This window comes from Podarcis gaigeae (assembly GCF_964106915.1).
Source record: "Podarcis gaigeae genome assembly, chromosome: 14".
Classification (NCBI taxonomy): domain Eukaryota; kingdom Metazoa; phylum Chordata; class Lepidosauria; order Squamata; family Lacertidae; genus Podarcis; species Podarcis gaigeae.
Window position 1 is genome coordinate 827716 of NC_139690.1, and position 23366 is coordinate 851081.

At 48.1% G+C, this 23366-nt stretch overlaps 1 protein-coding gene across 7 annotated transcripts in view; it reads left to right on the forward strand.

The window, feature by feature from the left end:
- The first annotated feature begins 3053 nt into the window (after window positions 1-3053).
- The window catches only part of SIN3A (SIN3 transcription regulator family member A), a 61911-nt gene continuing 41598 nt past the window's right edge, over window positions 3054-23366 (forward strand). For 2 of the 7 annotated variants that reach the window (XM_083712163.1, XM_083712166.1), the window contains exon 1: window positions 3054-3078. The gene's annotated coding sequence lies outside the window, so the exon portion shown is untranslated. Of the gene's footprint in view, window positions 3079-4512; window positions 5464-11665; window positions 12356-12504; window positions 13083-23366 lie in introns of those variants that run through there. The other 5 variants (XM_083712168.1, XM_083712162.1, XM_083712165.1 and 2 more) reach the window with 5 other exon arrangements.

Consider the following 23366-nt stretch of genomic DNA (forward strand, 5'->3'; position numbering starts at 1 on the left):
ATATCGCACATCGTGATGTTATTCTTTATACTTTCTCTTATCTACTCTAATCTGTTTGCCAGCTGAGGATAACACTTCATTTATCTGCAAACCTGTGCCACAATAAATCTGTTAGTCTTTAAGATATCACAAGACTCTTATTTCATGTTGCAACTGCAATGGCTTTTCCCTCTGGAAGTTGCCTAATATCTAAAACATTGATTAGAGTTTTCACTGTTATATTTTGACAATTTGAGTATGGTTGCTGTATATTGAAGTCTTTTAGGCACAACAATTAATAAGTAATTAAAGAGGTTTAAGATTGTAGTGTTCAGGTATAGATGCTTGCATAAAAACCAACCTTTCTTTCAGCAGGTTAATTTGGAAGAATTGTTTTTGGACATAGACACAAACGTTAAATTAAAGCTGTGCACACTTTTAGCTGTGCTCCTCCCCAACCCTGCAATGCTTTGAGCTGCATTGATCCGTTTTTTCAATGAAAATACTGTATATGCCTTTATTTGCTTAGTTAGTAAAACAATTGTTTGAACTAATTTTACTGTTCATTCTCAGATATGGGTTCTGGGAAAGATGCTAATATCTGTGCTGAAACATTTCTAGTGTCTGCCAGTATTTTGGAGACCTTTGCTATTTGTTATGAGTGTGAGCCCCTTCATGGATCGAAGGGGCTTGAAGAACTCAGAGAAGCTATGAGCTATGCTGTGCAGGGCCACCCAAGATGGACAGGTCATAGTGGAGAGTTTTGACCAAACATGATCCACCTGGAACAGGAACTGGCAATCCACTCCAGTATCCCTGCCAAGAAAATTCCATGGACAAAGACAACAGGCATATAAAAATTATGACACTAGAAGATGAGCCCCTCAGGTCAGAAGGCGTCCAACATGCTACTGAGGAAGAGCGGAGGACAAGTACAAGTAGATTCAGAACAGATGAAGCGGCTGGGCCAAAGCCAAAAGGTCGCTCAGTTGCGGATATGCCTGGAAGCGAAAGGAAAGTCCAATGCTGTAAAGAAAAATATTGCATAGGAACCTGGAATGTAAGAACCATGAACCTGAGTAAGTTGGATGTGGTAAAAAATGAGATGGCAAGAATAAATATTGACATCCTGGGCATCAGTGAACTAAAATGGACAGGAATGGGCGAATTCAGTTCGGATGACCATCATATCTACTACTGTGGGCAAGAAACCCGTAAAGGGCATTGGAATGCTAAAGTAGGGAATCAAGAGATAAAAGGAACAACTGGCAAGTTTGGCCTTGGAAATCAAAACGAAGCAGGGCAAAGGCTAATAGAGTTCTGTCAAGAGAATAAGCTGGTCATCACAAACACTCCTTTCCAACAACACAAGAGACGACTTTACACATGGACATCACCAGATGGGCAGCATCAAAATCAGATTGATTATATTCTCTGCAGCCAAAGTTGGAGAAGCTCTATACAGTCAGCAAAAACAAGACCTGGAGCTGGCTGTGGCTCAGATCATCAGCTTCTTATAGCAAAATTCAAGCTTAAACTGAAGAAAGTAGGAAAAACCACTGGGCCGGTAAGATACAATCTAAATCAAATCCCTTATGAATACACAGTGGAAGTGAGGGACAGGTTTAAGGATTTGGTGGACCGAGTGCCTGAAAAACTATGGATGGAGGCTCGCAACATTATACAGGAGGCAGCAACCCATCCCAATGAAAAGGAAATGCAAGAAAGCAAAGTGGCTGTCCAATGAGGCCTTACAAATAGCGGGGGAGAGAAGGCAAGCAAAATGCGAGGGAGATAGTGAAAGATACAGGAAACTGAATGCAGATTTCCAAAAAACAGCAAGGAGAGACAAGAAGGCCTTCTTAAACGAGCAATGCGAAGAAATAGAGGAAAACAACAGAATGGGAAGAACCAGAGATCTGTTCAAGAAAACTGGAGATATGAAAGGAACATTTCGTACAAAGATTACCATAATAAAAGACAAAAGTGTAAAAGACCTAACAGAAGCAGAAGACATCAAGAAGAGGTGGCAAGAATACACAGAGGAATTATACCAGAAAGATATGGATGTCTCATACACCCCAGATAGTGCGGTTGCTGACCTTGAGCCAGACATCCTGGAGAGTGAAGTCAAATGGGCCTTAGAAAGCATTGCCAATAACAAGGCCAGTGGAAGTGATGATATTCCAGCTGAACTATTAAAATTTTTAAACGGTGATGCTGTTAAGGTGCTACACTCAATACGCCAGCAAATTTGGAAAACACAGCAGTGGCCAGAGGATTGGAGAAGATCAGTCTACATCCCAATCCCAAAGAAGGGCAGTGCCAAAGAATGCTCCAACCACCACACAATTGCACTCATTTCACACGCTAGCAAGGTTATGCTTAAAATTCTACAAGGAAGGCTCAAGCAGTATGTGGACCGAGAACTCCCAGAAGTGCAAGCTGGATTTAGAAGAGGCAGAGGAACCAGAGACCAAATTGCAAACATGCGCTGGATTACAGAGAAAGCTAGAGAGTTCCAGAAAGACTTCTACGGTACTTCTGCTTCATTGACTATGCAAAAGCCTTTGACTGTGTCAACCACAGCAAACTGTGGCAAGTTCTTAAAGAAATGGGAGTGCCTGATCACCTCATTTGTCTCCTGAGAAATCTCTATGTGGGACAAGAAGCTACAGTTAGAACTGGATATGGAACAACTGATTGGTTCAAAATTGGGAAAGGAGTACGACAAGGCTGTATTTTGTCTCCCTGCTTATTTAACTTATATGCAGAAGTCATCATGCGAAAGGCTGGGCTGGATGAATCCCTAGCCGGAATTAAGATTGCCGGAAGAAATATCAACAACCTCAGATATGCAGATGACATATCCCTTGGAGCAGGCGGGAAAGCGCTTCTGCAGCCCAGGGGCCTCCCGGAGCTCCTTCGGCCGCTCACCGGCCGGAAGCCACCTTCCCGCGCGGAGCCCGGGAGCTCCGGGGGCGTGGCCTAACTGTGTCGGATCAGTCCCCGCCCCAACCTCCGCGAGTCTTCCGCCAGCAGCCAATCCGCTTCGGGGGGCGTTCCCTCCCATTCAGGATTCCTCGTCCGGCTTGGAGGGTATGTAACAGCTGCTTCCCAGCGCGTCGCCCCGAGGTGCCCTTTGGGAAGCGGGGGGCGCGCCAGTTCGGAAGGCCTTGGATGGCGGGGGAGGGGCTGCGGAGCCGGGCCGCCAGGTGGGTGGGGAGGGCGGCGGGGGCTTGGCTCGCTCGCCCGCCCGCCGGGCGCGGCGCCTTCTCTCCGGCGCGGCTCCGGATTCCGCTCTGTCCCAAAGCGGCCGAGGGAGGAGCGAGGGACCCTCCGCCTCTCGGCGCCCCCCTCGCCCCTCTTTCCCCCGAAGCAAAAGCGCTGCCGGGGGACGGAGGGGCAAGGGCGGGCTTACAGCGCCCGCTTCTGGCCTCGGGCCGGCGGGGAGAGTTGGAAGCCCGCCGCGCACCGGCTCCCGGGCCGGATGTGGTCTCGACGCTGCTCCCTCCGCCCCTTTTCCTGGCGGGGCGGGAGGACGGCTCTTACTAGCCGGGGAGCGTCATTCTGTGGCCCAATCGCGCGTGTGTCGCGTGTCCGGGGATCCGCGACTACTCCCCCCCCCCCGCGGGGAAGTCTCGCTTCCGATTTCGTTTTCCGCCGCGCTCCATCCTCGCTCGCTGCCGGGCGGGCGGGCGAGGGTTCCCCGGTGGCGCCTGTGCCGGGATGGCGCGCCTCGCTCGCCTGGCGGGCGCCCCCCTTGCAACTAACGCGGAGTTGTGGCACTTCGTCTCCTCCTCGCGCGGCTGGCTTCTGGGTGGCTCGCTTGCCAGATCCGCCGGCCGCCTTCGCATTAACTCTCCCGCTCCCGCGGGGGAACGGAGTCTCTTTAACGTGGCGTCCCGATTTTCCCACAACGGGAGGAGGCGCAAAACCTCCCACAAAAACCTGGCTGGCGTGCGATTGCCGAGGGGAACTCCCTATTATTTTTTTAATCACTTAAATCATACGCTGGGCTTGGCTGCTTTTGGGATGTGCGTGTGAACGGGGTGCTGGGAAAACAACCAAGGCAACGGGAAGAGAAGCGGGCGGGAGGGCGGCCCATTCGGAGGTCTTGCTCTCCCCTCCCCTCGCGCCCGTTTGCTCGGGAGTAGACGGCGCTGCGTTTCGCGGGGCTGGGCAGGAAGAGGGACGGCGGCCTCCGTTGTTTACGGCGCAGCTTTGACGGGCAGCTCCCCCCCCCCCCCGAAGTGCGTGGATTTGGAGGCGGGACGCCGCGCTCTGGCCGGGATGGCCCCTCCCGCGGCCATCTCGTCGAAGAGGGCCGGGCTTCCAGGGCGGGGGAGGCGCCGCCGCAATTCGGATCGTGCCGTTGGTCAAGAATGTGACTCGTAATTCCCGAGGGGAGCGGCGAGGGAGCGCGCCTTTCTCCTTGAAGCGGATTGGGGCAGGGCGGAAAACGGGCTCCGCCTCCTTCCCTGTTATGGTTGGGGGGGGGGAGGTGACGGCTGTTTGAAAGCATCCCGGAAGTGAAACTGAAATTCGGTTGCAGGGGAGGAGTAGAATAAGAGCGATCTAAGGAGCCGGCCCCAGGGATCGTGCTCCCTCGCGACATTTCGGCAGGCTTGAGTTGCACGAGGGGTCGGTGCGCCAAAGGCCGTTGAGTCCTCCATGTGCAGAAGCAGTACATCTGCAGAGGAATCTGGCTGCCCGGCGTCCGGTGCAGTGGCTGATCCTGCAGGGCTGCTCTTGTGCCTCTAGGAAACAGAAAGGGAACATCCGACCTGTGGAATCGCAGGTACTTCAGCCTTCCTCGACCTGGCACCCTCCAGATGGAACTATGTGGGAATTATAGTTCAGTGCATCTGGAGGGCGCCAGGTTGGTGAAGGCTAGGTAGAAGCAGAGCCGGTTTCTCTCGCCATCAGTTCTGCTATACCATTGGCTCAAATAGCGTCTCTCTTTGCCCATTGGAGTAGAAATGGTATGGGTGGGGGTTAGTTAGAGCCATGGAAGATTCACTATTGACTGTCGCAAAGATAGGAAGCATCCAGATTTAGGGCAGGTATAGGAACCCCAGAGGCCAGGGAGAAAGCTTGTGGGATGCCCAGAGACGGATGGGCTTGGGGTGGGATGGAGCAGAGCTCCGGGCACTTTTGCCTTTCAGAAGAGGAATCTGGGACTCTCTGCCACCTTCCTGCAAGAGCTGCCACAACAAAGCTCATCTCTCCACCCTGCCTTGTGCAGAACCTCAGGGAGGGCTAGGACACATCTTCCTCCTTGTACAAGAAAAAGGGGTGGAGGCTGTTGAACATTGTGGCTTCTGCCTGTGTGTCTTGGGGGCTCTGGATTAAAAGTTGTTCCTGGAGAGAACAGTTGCTTTGCATGCAGAAGGGCCAGGTCCCATCCTTGGCATCTGCTGGAAGGGCAGGGAGAGATGCTTGAGGAGCCGCTGAGCTGGTGGACCCACAGTCTGACTTAATGTAAGGCAGCTTTGCTGGTTGCTCTGGTCGCTTCTTCCATCATGACTTGAATGCCAAATACCTTTGAATGCTGTGGGCGCCTTTCATTTCCCCCTCAGTGTTTGTCCTGCCTGCAGGGCCCTGTGTTTCCTCACCAGATCCAGGACACCCGAGTCTCTGTCATCCTTGGCTCCTAGGTGAGGCATGTCTTCACCCATAAGGCTGCTTTAAAACAACAACAACAATAATACGAAGCCTGGCAGATAACTCCCTTATGGGGGAGGTTGCAACATTTGGGGGTTCGTGGGGGAAGGTGCGTATTAGGGAGCATATTATAGAGGTACAGTCGTACCTTGGAAGTGGAACAGAATCTGTTCCAGAAGTCTGTTCGACTTCTGAAATGTTCAGCTTCCAAAGCACGGCTTCTGATTGGCTGCAGGAAGCTGCAGAAACCCCAGCGGACGCTCGGATTCCGAAAGAACGTTCGAAAGCTGAAACACTCACTTCTGGTTTTCAATCATTCGGGAGCCCGAACGTTAGAATCCCAAGGCGTTCGGGAGCCGAGGTACGGCTGTATATGAAATTATGCATCTCATGGAGAAAGTGGAACCCAGTGGGGTTGTCCCATGAAGCCAAATGTTGGAGGATTCAGGATAGACAGAGGACTTTTTCACACAGCACACTTTGTTTATTTATGTACTGCATTTATATGCCACCTTTATCTTCCTATGAGCTCAAGGTGGTTGTACATGGTTATCTTCCTAATTTGATCCATACAACAACCTAGTGAGGAAGGTGACTGGCCCAAGGTCACCCGGGGAGCTTTGTGGCTGAGTGGGGGGTTGTTGCCAGCAACTTGGATGGAGGCTTTGCAAAGGAAAGGGGTTTAAACAAACTCGGGGAAGAGCAGGCTCTCAGTAGCTAGTAGCCACAATGACCATTACAATGACCCTCTTGGAGGCGGCATCTCCTGAATATCAGTTACCTGGATTTGCAGGTGAACCGAGTGCTCCTCATGCCCTTTTGGTGGGCTTCCCCTGATGGGCATCTGGGTGGCTCTTGCGAGGAGGACAAGATGCTGGACGGGATGGGCCTTTGGCCTGATCCAGCATGGCGTGTCTTCTGTTCTTCAAAGCAATCTTTTCTAGTCTTTAGGGGCAGTAAATTCTCCTGGAGTTCAGTCTGTAAATCAAAGCAGAGGACTGTTTTATGAGGAGTCAAATCCAACCCTGTTAAGTTCAAGTGGTAGGTTTCAAGTTGTTTTTTAACTCCTTGATCTCAACAGGAAGTGGTTTTTACTCTTGCTCCACTGGTCTTTGACAATCATACGTAACTCTTTCTCTCTTTCAGACTTCAGCATTTTTCTTTTGCTGCCTGCAAAATTTTGAAGGATCTCCTTTTCCTCTTGGTGGTGTTGGGGTGTCAGAACCGGTACGGTGCAGGGAGGCAATAAAACATCAAGAGCTTGGGGCAAAAGTTACTTAGGAGAACTAAACAAGCTTCAGTGGGACAATATTATTTCATCCGTGTCTTCCCTACCTTCGGAACTTTATTATAGCTGTTGTGTGACAATGATGCCATTGCAGGCTGAGGTAACACCCAGTGAATTTCATGGTTGTGTAAGGATTTGGATGTAGGTTTCCTCAGTCTGGATCCCAACTGTCTGGCGCAGAGCTTTCCAAAGTGTGTGTCATGACACATTGTGCTGGCTGCAGTGTGTAGGTGTGTCACACAAATGCTCCCTGCGCTCCTCCTGGGGCTGGAAAGAGGTTAGTTTAACCTCCGGTTTGCTAGTAAAACTGAATTACTGTGTCACAAAATGATGCATGTCTAAAAAAATGTGTCACCAACATGAAAAGTTTTGAAAGCTCTGGTCTAGAACACAGCTTTTGGGAGAAACTCCCCCACAGAATTGGACCAGTGTTTTCAATAGTGTTAGATAGACAACCAAGGTGTCAAATAGCCAGGGCTGCTGCAACAAACAGCTGTGCAAGCCTTTGGGCAGCAGAGACATGAAAGGGCATCAGAGGAGGGAGGGACAGAGGGCAGTGTTGCCCACGGCACCTCTGACTGTTAATCAAGGCACCCCGGAGTGCCATGGCACACTTGCTGAAAAACCACTGCCTTAAACCAAGGTTGTGGTCACCAAAACGGAATGTATAGTTGCCATTTTGTGGGCAAGATGGCTCTAAAGTCCTATTTTTCATATGATGGGCTGGCTATGATTCTCAGTTAACCATCTGGCTAGTTCACTGCCAACCTTGAGCTAGGTTAAGAGCTTGGAGAACTTAAAGAAGAAAAGTCACTTGATTGAGGGACAGTCTGCATATATATTGGCCTATTCCGCCCTGTTCAGGCAGAACAGAAAAAGCAATTTGGTTCCAGAAATTCATTCTGATTTTGCAGATAAAACGGAATTCTACAAAATGGGATATTAGTGTGTGAAAACAGTTCAGAGCCAATGATCCCTAGATGACTAAGATGACAGGTGCCATCCTGGCACCCAGGCATCTTCACTTGGTTGCAAGTGGTTGAAAGCCAGGTGCAAAATGTGCCTGGCTAATTTCAAACACTGGGTCGATCTGCTTTTTCTGTCATGTTTATGAGAAGGGCATGAAAGCAGTGGTCCTCCTCAGGAGCTGATACTCACAGGTGCTTTTAGATGTGGAGGTTTTATGTAGCTAATGTGGCCAATCACTGATGGCAGACTTGGTTATCCATGAATTAGTCCATTTTTCTCTACCTTTTTAAAGCCATCACACTGAATCAAATCCTAGAGATTTCCAGCTAAGTGAATATAATTATTTCCCCACATTTAGCTTAGGCGCCGTCTTCTGAGGGACAGAGTTTCTATTAATTCAAGCCCAGTCATGTTGGCTGATTTCTTTTTACTTCTTTTTTTTTAAGAGTCAGGCTAATGTGAACGTCTGCTGTGCAGCAGCTGCAAGTCGGAGGTGTTCCTGGTGACGGAAGCGGCTTAATTGCTAGTAGCTTTATCCATGTGGGAAAATGTGTGGACAAGCAATGCTCTGAGCATGTGTGGCTGCCATCTTCACAATTATGGGATTTGTTGGGTGGTGATGCACCACTTTGGAGCTTCTTGGGCCATGCTTGTGTTTGCTGCTTCCAGGATAAAATCATGCTCCCAAATAGTGGATCTGAAATCCAAGAAGCAGCCTCCTCTCATGTATGCTGTGATGAACTTGGGCATAAGCAGAGACTGTGTCACCTTCCTGCCCTTTGATCTGGCCCAGATATCATTGTTGGAAGGAGTGGGTGAGTTTAATACTGGTGACAGCTGGGTGGAATCCTAGAATTGCAGAGTTGGAAGGGACCCCAAGAGTCATCTAGTCCAACCTCCTGCAATGCAGGAATCTTAGCAAAAACATCTATGACAGGCGGTCATCCAACTTCTACTTAAAAACCTCCAAGGAAGGAGAGTCCATCACCTCCTGAGGAAGTCTGTGCCACTGTCAAACAGCTCTTGTTACTTTTCCCCAGGATGACAAGGAGTACTCTTCGGGTTTGGTCAGCAGCTACAAATGCCCCTAACAGATACTTCTTTCAACCGACATTGTACCAGCTTCCTTGCAAAAACATCATGGGGGACTTTGTCAAAAGCCTTACTAAAATCAAGATATGCTATATCCACAGCATTAGGTTAGGGGAGTAAACAATCACTTCTTGTTTTTAAGCAGGAACTGTAATGTAATTGTGTCTTGTGGAGTGCTTGTATTCAGTGTTCTAGCCCAGTGTTTCCCAACCTTGTGCCTCCAGCTGTTTTTGAACTACAACTCCCATCATCCCTGACTAGCAAGACCAGTGGCAAGGGATGATGGGAATTGTAGTCCAAAAACAGCTGGAGGCACAAGGTTGGGAAACACTGTTCTAGCCAGCCATGCCTTCTCTCGGGATACTCCATTCCATTACAGCTGTACCTTGGTTCTCTCAGACCAAAGCTTTGCATGAAATCACATGTGGGAGAGACTTCTCCCTGATTTGGGTGCTAGCCCATTTCCCTTCTGACCAGTGCTTTTAAAAAAAAGAAAATAGGTGCCAGTACTGCATATCCTTGAATACCCCCAGAAAAAACATTGCTTCTGACCATTCTATGTCAAGCAGCTCAACAAGTCCCTAAAAGATGCAGTTGCAAGAATAATTTTTTGGGGAGCATGCAAATGTGGAAGGACCGTAGCTCAGCAATAGAGCTGCTGTTTTTGCTCACAGAAGACACCAGGTTCAGTCCCTGGCATCTCCCTGCCTGAAACCCTGGAGAGCTGCTCGTCCGTGGACAGGACTGAGCTTGGTAGGCCATGGATGTAGTGAGCTGCCTAATTCCATTTCTTCTTGTTGCTCTGTGGTTTCTGCCATTCCATAATGTAGATGGGCTGTTTTCTTTTGCATCTGTAGTGTGTATATGTATACATAAATAGGCAAGAGGATGCATTAAGACATGGAACCAGACCCACATAGCAGGAGAGAATGTTCATCGTACCAGTGACTGGTGGTCTGTGCATTTTGCTGCACCTGTGCTCTTTTTTGTAGAGAAACACACATATTGATCCCCGCCTTTTGATACTTTCACTCACACACAGTTCTGAGTATATTTTCATGGCACTGGGAGCATCAGAAACATTATGCCCTCTTCTAAGGAGTTCCTAGCTGGAAAATCATTGGTTTAATGCAGTGGTTACAAACTTCATACACCGCCTTGAGCTCCTTGGAAGAAGGTGGTATATACCGTAAATGAAATAAATAAATAAAAAATAAAAAATATACACGGATAGATAAACTGTACTTTACAGAATTTTGCTGTTCTGGAAGTTGTTTTTGTTACCAAAGCAGCCTATAAACGCATGCCACCTGAAGGTTTGGAATGGACTCCTACATGTCAGAGCCTGGGTAGCTCAGCTGGTAGAGCCTGAGACTCTTACTCTCAGGGTTGTGGGTTCAAGCCTCACATTGGACAAAAAGATTCCTACATTGCAGGGGCTGGACTAGAAGTCTGCCATGGACCCATCCAACTCTACAATTCTATAATGCATTTCATTTGATCAGAACTGCGACTCAAGACATACATCATTGACTTGGAGAGGCAGGTTGTGTTGCTACCCTTTAAACTGGATGTTCAGGTGAGGGTGTACATGAATGTAGGTTTAGGATGGGCAGGTGTCTTACCTCCGGAAAAAAGCAAAGCTGATGTGAGAGCAAATGAGACTGCAATTTCCCAAACCAGTCATTGTGTACATAAATCTCTCGTGTGATGATGCACCAGCATTAAAGTTTGGGGGTGGGGGAGAGCATTTGCAAGCCAACTATACACATTTTTAAAACATACTTAGCGTTGTTTTGGTGGCTGGGCTCTCTTTTTGCTTAAAAATGTGCTTCCCCAGTGTATATATTAAAAAGAGGACAGATAGCAAGCAAAGTAGTTTTTGTTTTTGGACTGCAGATCTATAGCGATCATTGTGAATTTCTATGTAACACTGCAGCTTGCTGTGTTCAACTGGTCTTGTGTGTACAGTACTTGGTTTGGGACAATTCTTTGGGAATTGGCTCTCATGATGCTGGCAAGGTGTCCTGAATGTTTTTAAGAATTCAATATTTTCTGGGGTTGGTTGCCTGTGACAATGAAAACAGTCAGGAGATCCAATTGAGTATTCTCAGGGTATCAAACTGTGAAGTTTAAATTCTGTGACTGACTTAAATAGGTGGTACAAGTCTATACATGTTTCCTTGGAAGTAAGGGCCACTGAACAGAGCAGGAGTTATTCCGAGGTAAGAAAGCATAGGATTGCAACAGTTCTTTATTGCCAGAGACTAGAAACGTGAATGCTAACAATCCTTTGGAAATCCCCGTAAACACAAGGGGGACTTGATAAATGTTTTTCCTAACCCCAAGCTGTCGGACCTTCTGCGCACCAGTATTTTCAGAAATTATTCCCGGCGACTGTTTTTTGCGGGCATTTCTACTTCGCGGCCGTATGGTAGCTCTGGCAACCTGTTGCCCCGGGGCCGCCCGCCTTCCTTCCGAGAGCGCGCGCTCTGGCGTTTGTCTGGCGCGCGGCGGCGTCAGCCGGGGGTCCTCGAAGCGCGCCCGCTGCGGCGTGTTGGCGGCGCCGCGTTCCCGACCGGGGCCCGCGCGCGCCGGGCGCCCCACGGGCCCCTCCTTCCCTGCCGGCCGGGCGGCCGCCCTTTGCCGAGGCCGCTGCGCCGCTTTGGCCGCCACGAGCCGCGATGTAAACATTCCACAAAAGGGCTCCTGCAGCCACCCAGGTGGGCGGGGCCTGCCTCTCCGCCTCCTCGAGCGACGGCTTCCTCGGCCACCCGCGGGCCTGGTGCCGTGCTTCGCCATCCAATGGACGAACGGGAAGGGCGGGCCTTTGATTCCGATACGGAATTTTTTTTAGCCTTCTCCCCCTTCCTCCTACAACCCTCCTTTCGCATCCCCTTCCTGGGAGCCGTCGCCCAATCGAGGCAGCGGAAGCTGGCCAGCGCCGCGCGGCAATTGGCGGGGAGGCCGAGCGGCGTCAGCGCCGCCCAATGGCCGTGCGGGAGGCCGCCCCGGGGACAGGGGAGAGGCGGGATTTCCCAAGGAACAGAGAAGCGGGCAGTGCTCGGCGGCGGCGGCCGTCCTGAGGCGGTTGGTCTGGGCAACCTGCTCCCTCGCTGCTGCCTTCGCTTCCCTTCGCCCGCTTCCCTTCGAGCGGCGCCCCCGCCGCGAGCTGCCTCGCCGCTCTGCTCGGTGTGGGGGACGCGGGGCGGGCAGACGGAGGCCTGGCTTGGCCTTCGGCTCCTGACGAGGCTCCCAGCCCCGCCGCCTGAGGAGAAAGCGGCAACGGCGGGGAGCGAGACGTGGCGGGCGCCTTGAGCGCGAGGAGGACGGCAAGTACGAGGCAGCGGCGGCGCTGAGGTGAGCAGAAGGCGCGAGCGGCTGGGCGCGCGCACGCGCGCTGACAAGACCCGTGGCGGGCGGGCGAAGTGGAGCTTGGTGCGCGCGCAGTGTGTGGAGGGGCGTGGCTTCGCGCCTGTGTCGCGCGCGCCATCCGTTGAAAGCGGGAGAGGGAGGGAGGATGGAGGGAGTGGAAGCGATTCGTTCGGTCATCGCCACTAAGGCGGTGTCGGCCCCTCTTCTTGTTCCCGCGCCGCCAATCCTAGGCGGCTCTGGCTGCCTGGCCCGCCCCCAAGTTTCCCCTTCCCGGCCGGCTCTCTTCAGTCTCCCCCCCCCCCCCGCTTATTCGCGATGCACTGTGGCTCCGCCCCCTCGGGGAGGGGGCATGGGGCGCCGCCGGGTGGGCGGGATTTCCCTCTCCCTCTCTCTCCGGTGGCGCTTCCGCGGCCACCGGCGCCGCCTCTGTTCCCCTTCCCCCCTCGGTAGTTTCGCCCAGGGTGATGCGGCCCCTCCTGCGGGCCGTGGTTGCTGCAGTCGGGAGTTTGGGTCCTTTAAAAATAAAATAAAATCAAACCAAACATTATCACTCTTCCTGGAATTCTGCTTCACTTTCACGACGAAGAGGAGGAGAGCTGCTTGTCCTGCAAGCCTAGCCCCGATTACTTGGGAGTAAGACCAAGAGGACTTCATTGTTATTAACATTATCATTTATTACATTTGTATACCGCCCTTCATCCGTAGATCTCGGGTAGATAAAAACACAAAATGCTTTAAGAAATAGAACGAAACAATATTCCCCCCTCCCTTTCTGCAAGCACATTTAAAAGAATAGAGGATGTTAGACAGCCAAAGGCCTTTTTGAAGAGGAACTTTTTCACCTAAGTATAATGAAAATGCCAGACGAACCTCCCTGGGGAGAACATCCCAGGAATGTCGCTATCCTGATGGCTCACTTTCACTTCAGCTCCAATGCTCAGGAATGGAAGGCAGGGAAAGCTTGAGTGGATGAGGAAGCGTGGCTAAATGAATGGATGTATTTGCTTTTTCTTCTTGTCAGTGTGGGCACAAAGCTCTTCAACGTGTGGCTGGTAAAAAACCTGGCTAGCAGCTGGGGAGCGCAGGAACAGCCACCCTTTCATTCCACGTGCCTGAGAAGCAGCTGCAGGAAGTGGTAGCTGCCTGGGCACCACCTCATGGCTTTCCAGGCGAGAGAAAGCCCCCTTTAAAGGACCTTATCCGAGGTCATCAGGGTGAGGTTGGGCTGTTGCCAGAAGAGCGGGTGGTGACAGACCCTGGAGGCCCCTTGCAATGCAACCAATCACTTTGAATCCTTCCTTAATCACTCAGTTCTTACACTGATGCCTTTTGTCCTCAGATGCCCGAGTGTGAACAGAGGCAGCACATTTTGCTTTTCCAGACACTGGGTTGTGCTTAAATGGGGTTCACGGCCATTAAATATGCTCTTTAAATAGAAAGTGTGCAATTTTTAAGAGTGGCTGTTTAAAAATAATGGTGTTTGTGTTGTGGAATTTAGAGAGCAGCTAGCTGGCAGTTACTTTCCTCTATTTTAGGAATGCAATTGGATATCTAGAAGAGTTGGTTATAAATAATACATAACTATTAAAATGATTTTTTTAAGTGACTGTTTTTCCCTTTGAAAAAATTTCTGTGTAAGTTTCTAGATTTCTTCAAACCTTGTGTAAATATTTTACATGTTGTGTGCAATGTTATTGAATTTAATTTATTTATTCAGTTTTTTGCTGTCATGGATACAACCATGTCTCCACTTGAAGTGCAGTTAGATCATACTAGTTCTCTTAAAGGTTCCATCGTATTCTATGCTATGGTTTCAGGGCAGAGTGGTTCTGTGCTTCTTTTACAGGAATGGAGAACCTGTGGATCTCTAGGTGTTCTTAACCATGCCAACTGAGGCTAATAGGAGTTGCAGTGCAACATCTGGAGGGCCGCAGCTTCTCCATCTCTGCCAAAAGCATTTTGTCATTAGTTACCATTGGTTTGGTTTTGTGGGGGATGGAGGGATAGGTCAGCATAGGGTAAGGATATTAAACTTCTCAACTCAAATCTACATACGTGTTATACTCATTCATTTTATTAAAACTGCATCTTGCCTTCTTCAAGGAGCTCAATTTAGCATACAGTTTCCCTTGTCTTTCCTTCAGAACGTCCCTATGAGGTAAGTTAGGCTGAGTGAAAACGACAAGTCCGTAGTCACCTCTTGAACTTTACAGCTGAATTGGGGTTTGAAACTGGGTCTGTCCAGTCCTGTCCTACACTCTGACCACTTCACCACACTGGCTGGGAGTAATCCGCTGGGAGGAAGCTCCACTGAGCTCAGTTGGCCTTCTGAGTAGGCACGTACAGGATTGTTGGGCATAGAATATCATTTTCATGTTGACATAAGTTCTGCATAGCCATATTTTATGTTTACTTCACTTCCATGCTTGAGTGGGCTTATAAACCACTACAAAGCAGTAACAATAACATAAAGTCTTACGACTTTTTAATTTAAAAATATAGGGGAGTGATGTTATAGGCGGTTTAGATCAGGGAGAATGTGAAATTACTACTGGCCCTTATGTGCTCAGTTACACAAATGGTGTGCTACAATATCACCAAAAACATACAAACATAGTTTTATTGGAAACAGGAAATAAAATTCTTACTGTGTGTTGATGCTTCTGATTTGTAAATCTCATGCCTCTATCTGCATTAATGAAATCTAGAGTGGTTTGTTGCTATGAGTGATATTGATTGTAAAAGTACTTCAATGCAGCTGCATTAATATAACAGGGTCTGTGCTTTATAAACAAACTTGCTGACTCCTAGTGCAAAAGGCTAGGATTTAGACCTCTGAATATGTACTTGTGACTTTATCATGCAGAAATCTGAAGTTCTTTACTGATAATTCATTCTCAATAGCCCTATTCAGGCAGCCTATTGCCCGGTCTATTAATCACCCAAGGGAGACTGATGGGAATGAGCATGCTAGCTTCATGCCCCCAATCCTGTCATCAACTTGTGGATGGCAACTATGAAGCTGGGGACTTCTGTATCTCTGAAAATTCACTGCAATTTTTAAAAATTATTACAGTGGTGCTTTGGTTTACAAACTTAATCCATTGTGGAAGTCGGTTCTTAAACCAAAGCATTCTTAAACCAAGGCGTGCTTTCCCATAGCAGCGGGGGACTCAATTTACAAATGGAACACACTCAACAGGAAGCGAAACATGTTCTTATTCCAAAGCAAAGTTCACAAACCAAAACACCTTTCAGGTTTTCAGCGTTCTTAATCCAAGTTGTTCATAAACTAAGCTGTTCTTAAATCAAGGTACCACGGTATTTGGAAAAACTGTGCTCTAAAATGCATTGGGACCCACAGCCTACATAAGTTGGTTTTATCTACTTAAAAGTAATTAGATTTTTAAAAATTAAATTAAAACTTTACATTTTTAAAACTTAAAAAATTCAGATTTTACTGCAGTATAGCCGTACAGTGGTACCTCAGTTTTCGAATGTAATCCATTCCAGAACACCTTTCAAGTTCTGAAACGTTCAAAAATCGAAAACTCAATAGCTGACAGCTAGGCCTCAGGATCTTACACCCAGCGGAAGCTGCGTGGCATGTTCGACTTTCAAAGCATGTTCAAAAACCAAAGCATTTACTTCTGGGTTTATGGCATTTGAAAACCAAAATATTCAGCAATGGAGACATTCGAAAACCGAGGTACCACTGTATTCCACAGTCATAAATGAGTGAAATGGTTATAAAAAATTGGTATGTTGCCTCTTGCCTTTACTTTGGTCATATCCAAGAGGGGATAAGGTAATTGCTGATGAATTGCTTATTATCAATTTCTTCAAGGATTCCACAGTTACATTTTATCCTTTTAACAACAACCTTCTGCGGTAGTTTGCAGGGGAGATAGTGATTCTTAGACTTTCCAGTAGGCTTCACAGCTAGAGCTTCAGGATAGAACAGGGATAGATAAACTAAGGCCCGTGGGCCGGATGTGGCCCAATCGCCTTCTCAATCAGCGTGTTTTTACATGAGTAGAATGTTTCCTTTTATTTAAAATGCATCTCTGGGTTATTTGTAGGCATGGGAATCGTTCATGCTGCCCCCCCCCCAAATATAGTCTGGCCCACCACATGGTCTGAGGGATGGTGGAGGGCAATCTGGCACCTGCACCTGTGAAACCCTGGTGTATATCTTTTGAGTAGGAGGACATTGCCCTTGATTAATTTGTAAATGTTTGTGCCCTTATATTTGGATCAGTCTGAAATGCCTGTTAGGGAAATGGTCTTTAATAATAATAATAATAATAATAATAATAATAATAGTTTTTATTTATACCCCGCCCTCCCCAGCCAAGGCCAGGCTCAGGGCAGCTAACAAGTAACAATAAAAACAAGTTGAATGAATACAAACTTAAAAACAAGATTAAAATACAACATTAAAATATTGAAACATTAAAATGCAGCCTTATCACAGGAGGAGATAGGAAAAGAAAGGGGGAGGGAATCAAATTGGCTCCTAGCCAAAGGCCAGGTGGAACAACTCTGTCTTACAGGCCCTGCGGAAAGAAATCAGATCCTGCAGGGCCCTGGTCTCATGAGGCAGAGCGTTCCACCAGGCCGGAGCCAGTGTTGAAAAGGCCCTGGCTCTGGTTGAAGCTAATCTCACTTCCTTAGGGCCCGGGACCTCTAGGGTGTTGCTATTTATGGACCTTGAGGCTCTCCGTGGGGCATACCGGGAGAGGCGGTCCCGTAGGTACGAGGGTCCTAGGCCGTGAAGGGCTTTAAAGGTCAAAACCAGCACCTTAAATCTGACCCTGTACTCCACCGGGAGCCAGTGTAGCTTGAAAAGCAGTGGGTGAATATGCTCCCATGGCAGGGACCCTGTGAGGAGCCTGATCAGGGAGTGTGCCTCATATGTGCTACTGTACTTTGCCAGACTATGGTGTCCTCTTAAAACTGTCCTTCCTCCCGAGTAGTGGTTTGAAATCAGTGGATAAAGTTCATTCTTTCTAGTGAGTGCAAATCATATGCAATGGGGAATGGAAAAAATCTGCTTTTGGCTGATGAAAAAGGTTTGATTTGTGTAATGATGACATTTGAATTTAAGCTAATTTCATCTGCTAATTGCTGATGCTACAATTCTTTTCCATGCTAAGGTTGGGGTGAGTTGTATTGCAAATGATGCTGGATATACTATGTTGTTCTATAACTGTGTGCCTTATCTCAATCTCTACATTTTAAGTATTAGAAGTTGATATTTTTAAAATTATGGTACTTAATCTTCTGGGTGAAATTTTACTCTTTGTTGTCTTAACTAGAAATTTGTGTTGTTCCTTTGAAAAACACAGTTGGTGGTTTGCTTGCTTGGTTGCTTGCTTTTGTTCATTTTCAAGCAATTCCCAAATCCCTGTTAAAAGTTTGGGATCTACTTCTGAATGGTGACTGTTACAGCAGCTGTGTGACCTTGCCTAACCTCTGGGCAAATCAACGGCATGTGTTCTAATGGATGCAGAAGGAGAGAGAGAGTGTGTGTCTTGGGGAACAATACATAGGAGCATCACTTCCTATAGTTAAGTGACCTAAATCTAATTAGCACTATCAACTGACATGTATGTATCTTCAGACTTAATGGAAGGTTATGTATGTCAATAGTTTCCTTTAGCCTCCTGAGGCTTAGACCATGCAGATTAGGACAAAATTGTTTCAGTTGCTTGAAGGGATCTGGAATGAGAAACAGGAATTTTTAGCATATGCGAAGCTTAGCATTCTTAGTGTTGAGCTTGTAGGTTCTGATTATGGTGCCACTGGTGGACGAATCCTGTGAGTTCTGCTTTTGGGACAGCAGCATTTTTCTATCTCCTCCTCGGTAGCCCCTTTGCCTCTTGAAAAATTGCTCCAGAGGGTTAGGAGACTCCCCAGAGCTGCATGAGAAGTAATTCGTGAAAAATGCAGAATGCACTGCTACTGAATCCCAGTTCTATTGGTGAACAAAAGGCAGCCTTTAGTTCATGGAATGGTAGTTCAACTCTCAGCCACACATTGGGCTACTTTGATGTTATTGTCCTACTAAAAAGCTTGTTTTAATTTTAAACCCCCCCCCCCATTACATTGGCTCAAATTCTCATTGGCACTTTGGTTGAAAAAGGAAAATAAAGAGGATATGCCCTTTTATTTTAAAATGTAAAGCATATCACTTTCCAGAGATAAGCCACTTTGCATTGTTGAAATGTTCAAGCGGATTATATGTAAACAAGATAAATTGGCTAAAGTGAAGACGTTTGCAGAGACCAGTACAGCACAACCAGATCATCTGGAGGAAGGCGATTATGTTTTTGTCAGCATTTGATATTTGCTCTCTCTGAACCTCCCTATGTAGGGCTCAGATAGTGGCATTCTTTTTCTCCTTAACAATTATGATCTGCACAGGAAGTAATAATAATGTGTAAAGAATTTTTGACAAGACCAGTATATGTTTGAGTAGGAAGCTGTATAATAGTAAATTTTTATTTATACCCCGCCCTCCCCGGCCAGAGCCAGGCTCAGGGCGGCTAACACCAGTAAAATTACAATAAAATGGGGGGGGGGGACGCAACAATTTAAAATACAGGTTAAAAATACAATTTAAAATGCAGCCTCATTTTAAAAGTAGCCCATAGATCAAAACCATAAGGGTCAGACTGAGTCCAAACCAAAGGCTAGGCATAACAGCTCTGTCTTGCAGGCCCTGCGGAAAGATGTCAAATCCCGCAGGGCCCTAATCTTTTGTGACAGAGCGTTCCACCGAGTTGGGGCCAGTACTGAAAAGGTCCTGGCCCTAGTTGAGCCCAATCTAACCACCTTGCGACTTAGGACCTCCATAATGTTGTCATTTGTGGACCTTAAGGTCCTCTGCAGGGCATACCAGAAGAGGCAGTCCTGTAGGTCAAAACCAGCACCCTGTACACCACTGGGAGCCAGTGCAGTTGGTAAAGCACTGGATGAATGTGATCCCATGGTAAGGACTTCGTAAGGAGCCTCGCCACAGCATTCTGCACCCACTGGAGTTTCTGGGTCAGCTTCAAGGGCAGCCCCGCGTAGAGTGAGTTACAATAATCAAGCCTGGAGGTGACCGCCGCATGGATCACTATGGCCAGATCAGGGCGAGAAAGGTAAGGGACCAAAGCTTAATATGGCGGAGATGGGAAAATGCCACCTTTGCTGCGGTCGCAACCTGCGCCGCCATGGAAAGCGAGGCATCGAAGGTTACACCCAAACTCTTGACAGAAGGCACTGGTACTAATTGAGCCCCCGCAAGAGATGGGAGTTGGCCCCCCAACCCCATGTCGTCTCGACCCAGCCAGAGGATTTCCGTCTTTGAAGGATTTAACTTCAACCGGCTCCCACACAGCTTATCCAGCCACAGCTTCCAAGCATCAGGTCAGTGTGTCCTGGGCCGAGTCAGGGTGGCTGTCCATCAACAGATAAAGCTGGGTGTTATCAGCATATTGATGACAACCCAGCCCAAAGCTCCGGACAATCTAGGCAAGGGGCACTTAAAGATATTGAAAAGCATCGGGGAAAGGATTGCACCCTGTGCAATCCACACTCCAACACACCAAGGAGTGCCGCGGTAACAACTCCCTTCCTAGCGCCACCCTCTGTCCCTGACCTGAGATAAAGGACCGCAGCCATTGTCGGACTGTGCTCTGAATCTCCATGTTGGCAAGGCGGTGATCCAAAAGTTTGTGATCGACCATGTCGAAGGCTGCTGACAGGTCTTAAGAGAATCAGCAGTCCTGACCCGCCTCAATCCAGCTATTTACGGAGGTCATCTGTTAGGGCAACCAAAGCCGTCTCGGTCCCGTAACGAGGGCGAAAGCTGGACTGAAATGGGTCCAGAGCCGATGTTTCATCCAGAAACCTACCAACTACTGTTCGGCAACCACTCTCTCAATTACCTTACCCAGGTACGGAAGATTCAAAACCGGGCGGTAATTGGATAGATCTAAAGGATCTAGAGATGTTTTCTTTAAGAGCGGATGCAACACTGCTTCCTTCAACTCCCCTGGGAAAGTCCCCTGATTGGGGCTGATTGATGATCTCACCCAGGTGGGCCCGCACCTCGTCTGGACACGCTCTAATCAGCTAGGATGGGCACAGGGCAAGTGGTGGGCCTTCCAGCTCGAAGGAATCTGTCTACATCAGCAGGGAGTATCCGATCAAAGTGGTCCAATACTGGACCTGGGGACAGTCGATGGGCCTCCAGTTCTGTTACTGTACCCAAATTGGCAGGGAGGTCACAGCGGAGCAGCAAGACTTTCTCCGCATAAAGCTCGCAAATGCCTCACAGCTATGGGTCAAATTCGTATTTATATTTGGCTGTTCCTCTAGGGTTGTTAAAGACCTAATTATTCTAAAAAGTTGCGCCTGGCGAGAGCTAGCAGATGCAATGGAAGCTGAGAAGTAAAACGTCTTTGCAGCTTTCACTGCCATCTCATAGGCTTTCATAAGCGTCCTATAAGATGTTCTTGAGGCTCCGTCGCAAGCATGCCGCCATACTCGCTCTAGCCGTCTGAGGTCCCGCTTCATTTTCCGGAACTCCTCGGTAAACCAGGGGGTTTCGGCGGGGTCACAGAGGGCACTTAGGTGCAATCTCATTGATGGCCACCAAGAGCCAGTTATTCTAGTTCTCGACAAGCTCATCTAGTGAGCCGCTGGGGGAGCAGGGTCCCGCAAGGCCTGACGAAATCCATCAGGATCCATCAGTTTTCGCGGCTGAGCCCAAATAGGCTCACCACTCAAGCGGGGTGGGGGCAGGAAGTCAATCCTGGCTTTCAGAGCATAGTGTTCAGACCATGGCACTTCCACAAGTGAGGACATGATCACATTTATACCTGCACCAAAAATCAAATCCAGCGTGTGGCCTGTTGGTGTGGGACCCAAAACAAACTGGGAGAGCCCTAGTGTCGCCATGGAAGACACCAGGTCCAGAGCCCGTGAGGAGGGGGTGGCATCAGTATGGACGTTGAAGTCTCCCAAAACCAGTAGGTTAAGGAACTTCAAGGCCCAGCCTGCCGCCACATCCAACAGGCCTGACAGGGTGGCTGCTGGTGTGCTAGGTGGTCGGTACACCAGCCAGACAGCCAAGCTCTCCTTGGTGCCCCACACTAGGCCAACACATTCAATGCCGGAGATCGCCGGTGGTGGCAGAGCCTTGAAAGAGCAATCCTCCCGGATTAACAACGCTACCCCTCCCCCCCGACCCACAGTCTGTGATTGGTGGAGGATGGAGAAACCTGGTGGTGTCATCTCATGCAAGGTGACTACTTCACCTTCGAACACCCAGGTCTCCGTCACACACGCCACGTCAACCCCTTGCGAGATAAAGAAGTCTCGCAAGGTGGCGGTTTTATTGCCTATGGATCTGGCATTGCTCAGCACCAATGACGGAAGTGGGTAACCCCTGCTCACCCTACCCACGTCCCTTGGGATGGGGCATAGATTGGAAGGGGTTCAAGCATCACCGCATCTCAAAACGCTTCGCCGATAATACCTACCCCCACCGCCATTCCTCCCATGCCCTTCGATGGTGGCAATCCCAGCCCCCACGCTAGCCTCCCCTGTAAAGAAATGATATCCCCTCACTGACATAACATCCCTGGACCAAGTTTCCCAAATTGAAAAGGTATGATATTGAGAACTGCAGGTATGAACTGCAGAGCTTGATCAAAGTCAATATGACTTGCAGAGCTTGATCAAATGAAGTTCTAGTAGAATAGACAAGAATCAAAGAGAATAAATATATTCCATAACGGAGTGAATATTGTCTCTAATTTTTGTCATTTAGGGAGATTGTGTAGAAAGAAAAACAAACGTTCATAAATATTTTCAAGAGGAAAATTAATTATGGAAACTGAAATCTCCATTGTGGAAAGCTTTTAAAAAATAGGGTAGAATACAGTGGTACCTCGGGTTAAATACACTTCAGGTTACAGACTCCGCTAACCCAGAAATAGTGCTTCAGGTTAAGAACTTTGCTTCAGGATGAGAACAGAAATCGTGCTCCGGTGGCGCGGTGGCAGCAGGAGGCCCCATTGGCTAAAGTGGTGCTTCAGGTTAAGAACAGTTTCAGGTTAAGAACGGACCTCCGGAACGAATTAAGTACTTAACCCGAGGTACCACTGTATGTTATTTCTGATGACTTATTTAATCATCATCCATAGGTTAGGCAACAAACTAGAGGATCTCTGGTTTTTGTGGTTCTGCCTTGCACATGATACACATCCCATCATTTTTGGGGACAGATTTGTTGCAGAAGGCAAGATATTAAAAGATGGATATCATCACTGTGTTTTATGTCCACCACTTCCTTTCTGTGCTGGCTGGGCCTGATGTTGCCCAAACCACCCAGAGGGCACAGTTTGGGGAAGATTCCTTTAAAGTGTCACTCAACAGAACTGATATGTTGACTCACTGATATAATGGCTCACAACCATGAATGAGCCTTTTTATTGCCTTTCTGAAATACCATGAAATATTAGGTAGCCTTAGAGCACCCTTGCAAATAATTCTTAAAAGGTGCAAAGCTGTCATATTTAACTTGTCATTAGTGGCTTTAAGGGCAAAAAAACTAAAAGCACCCAGCTTTTGTAAAAACATCTCTACTTTGTTACTTGAGTGTATGTATAGCTGAAGTGGCTAGTGTAGCACAGTTATTGAATGGGGAAGCCTGGGACATTCCCAGTTGGTGGAACCCTCTTAGGTGGTCTTAGGCAAGCCAACATTCTCTTCACCTCAGCCCCACACCTCCCATATGAGAAGACTGGCATTTGCCTACCTTACAGGATTGTGGTAAGGATCAGGGAGGTAATGCATGTGAAGCTCTTTGAAATAAAGCTGTATTATTCTGCAAGCCTGCCTTAAACTGCCTAAATGATCCACATAAATGATAAGGGGGATAATTTAGATCCCTGGAGTGAACTATTGTATGGCGTTGCTCTTGTTGTGAAAAGGA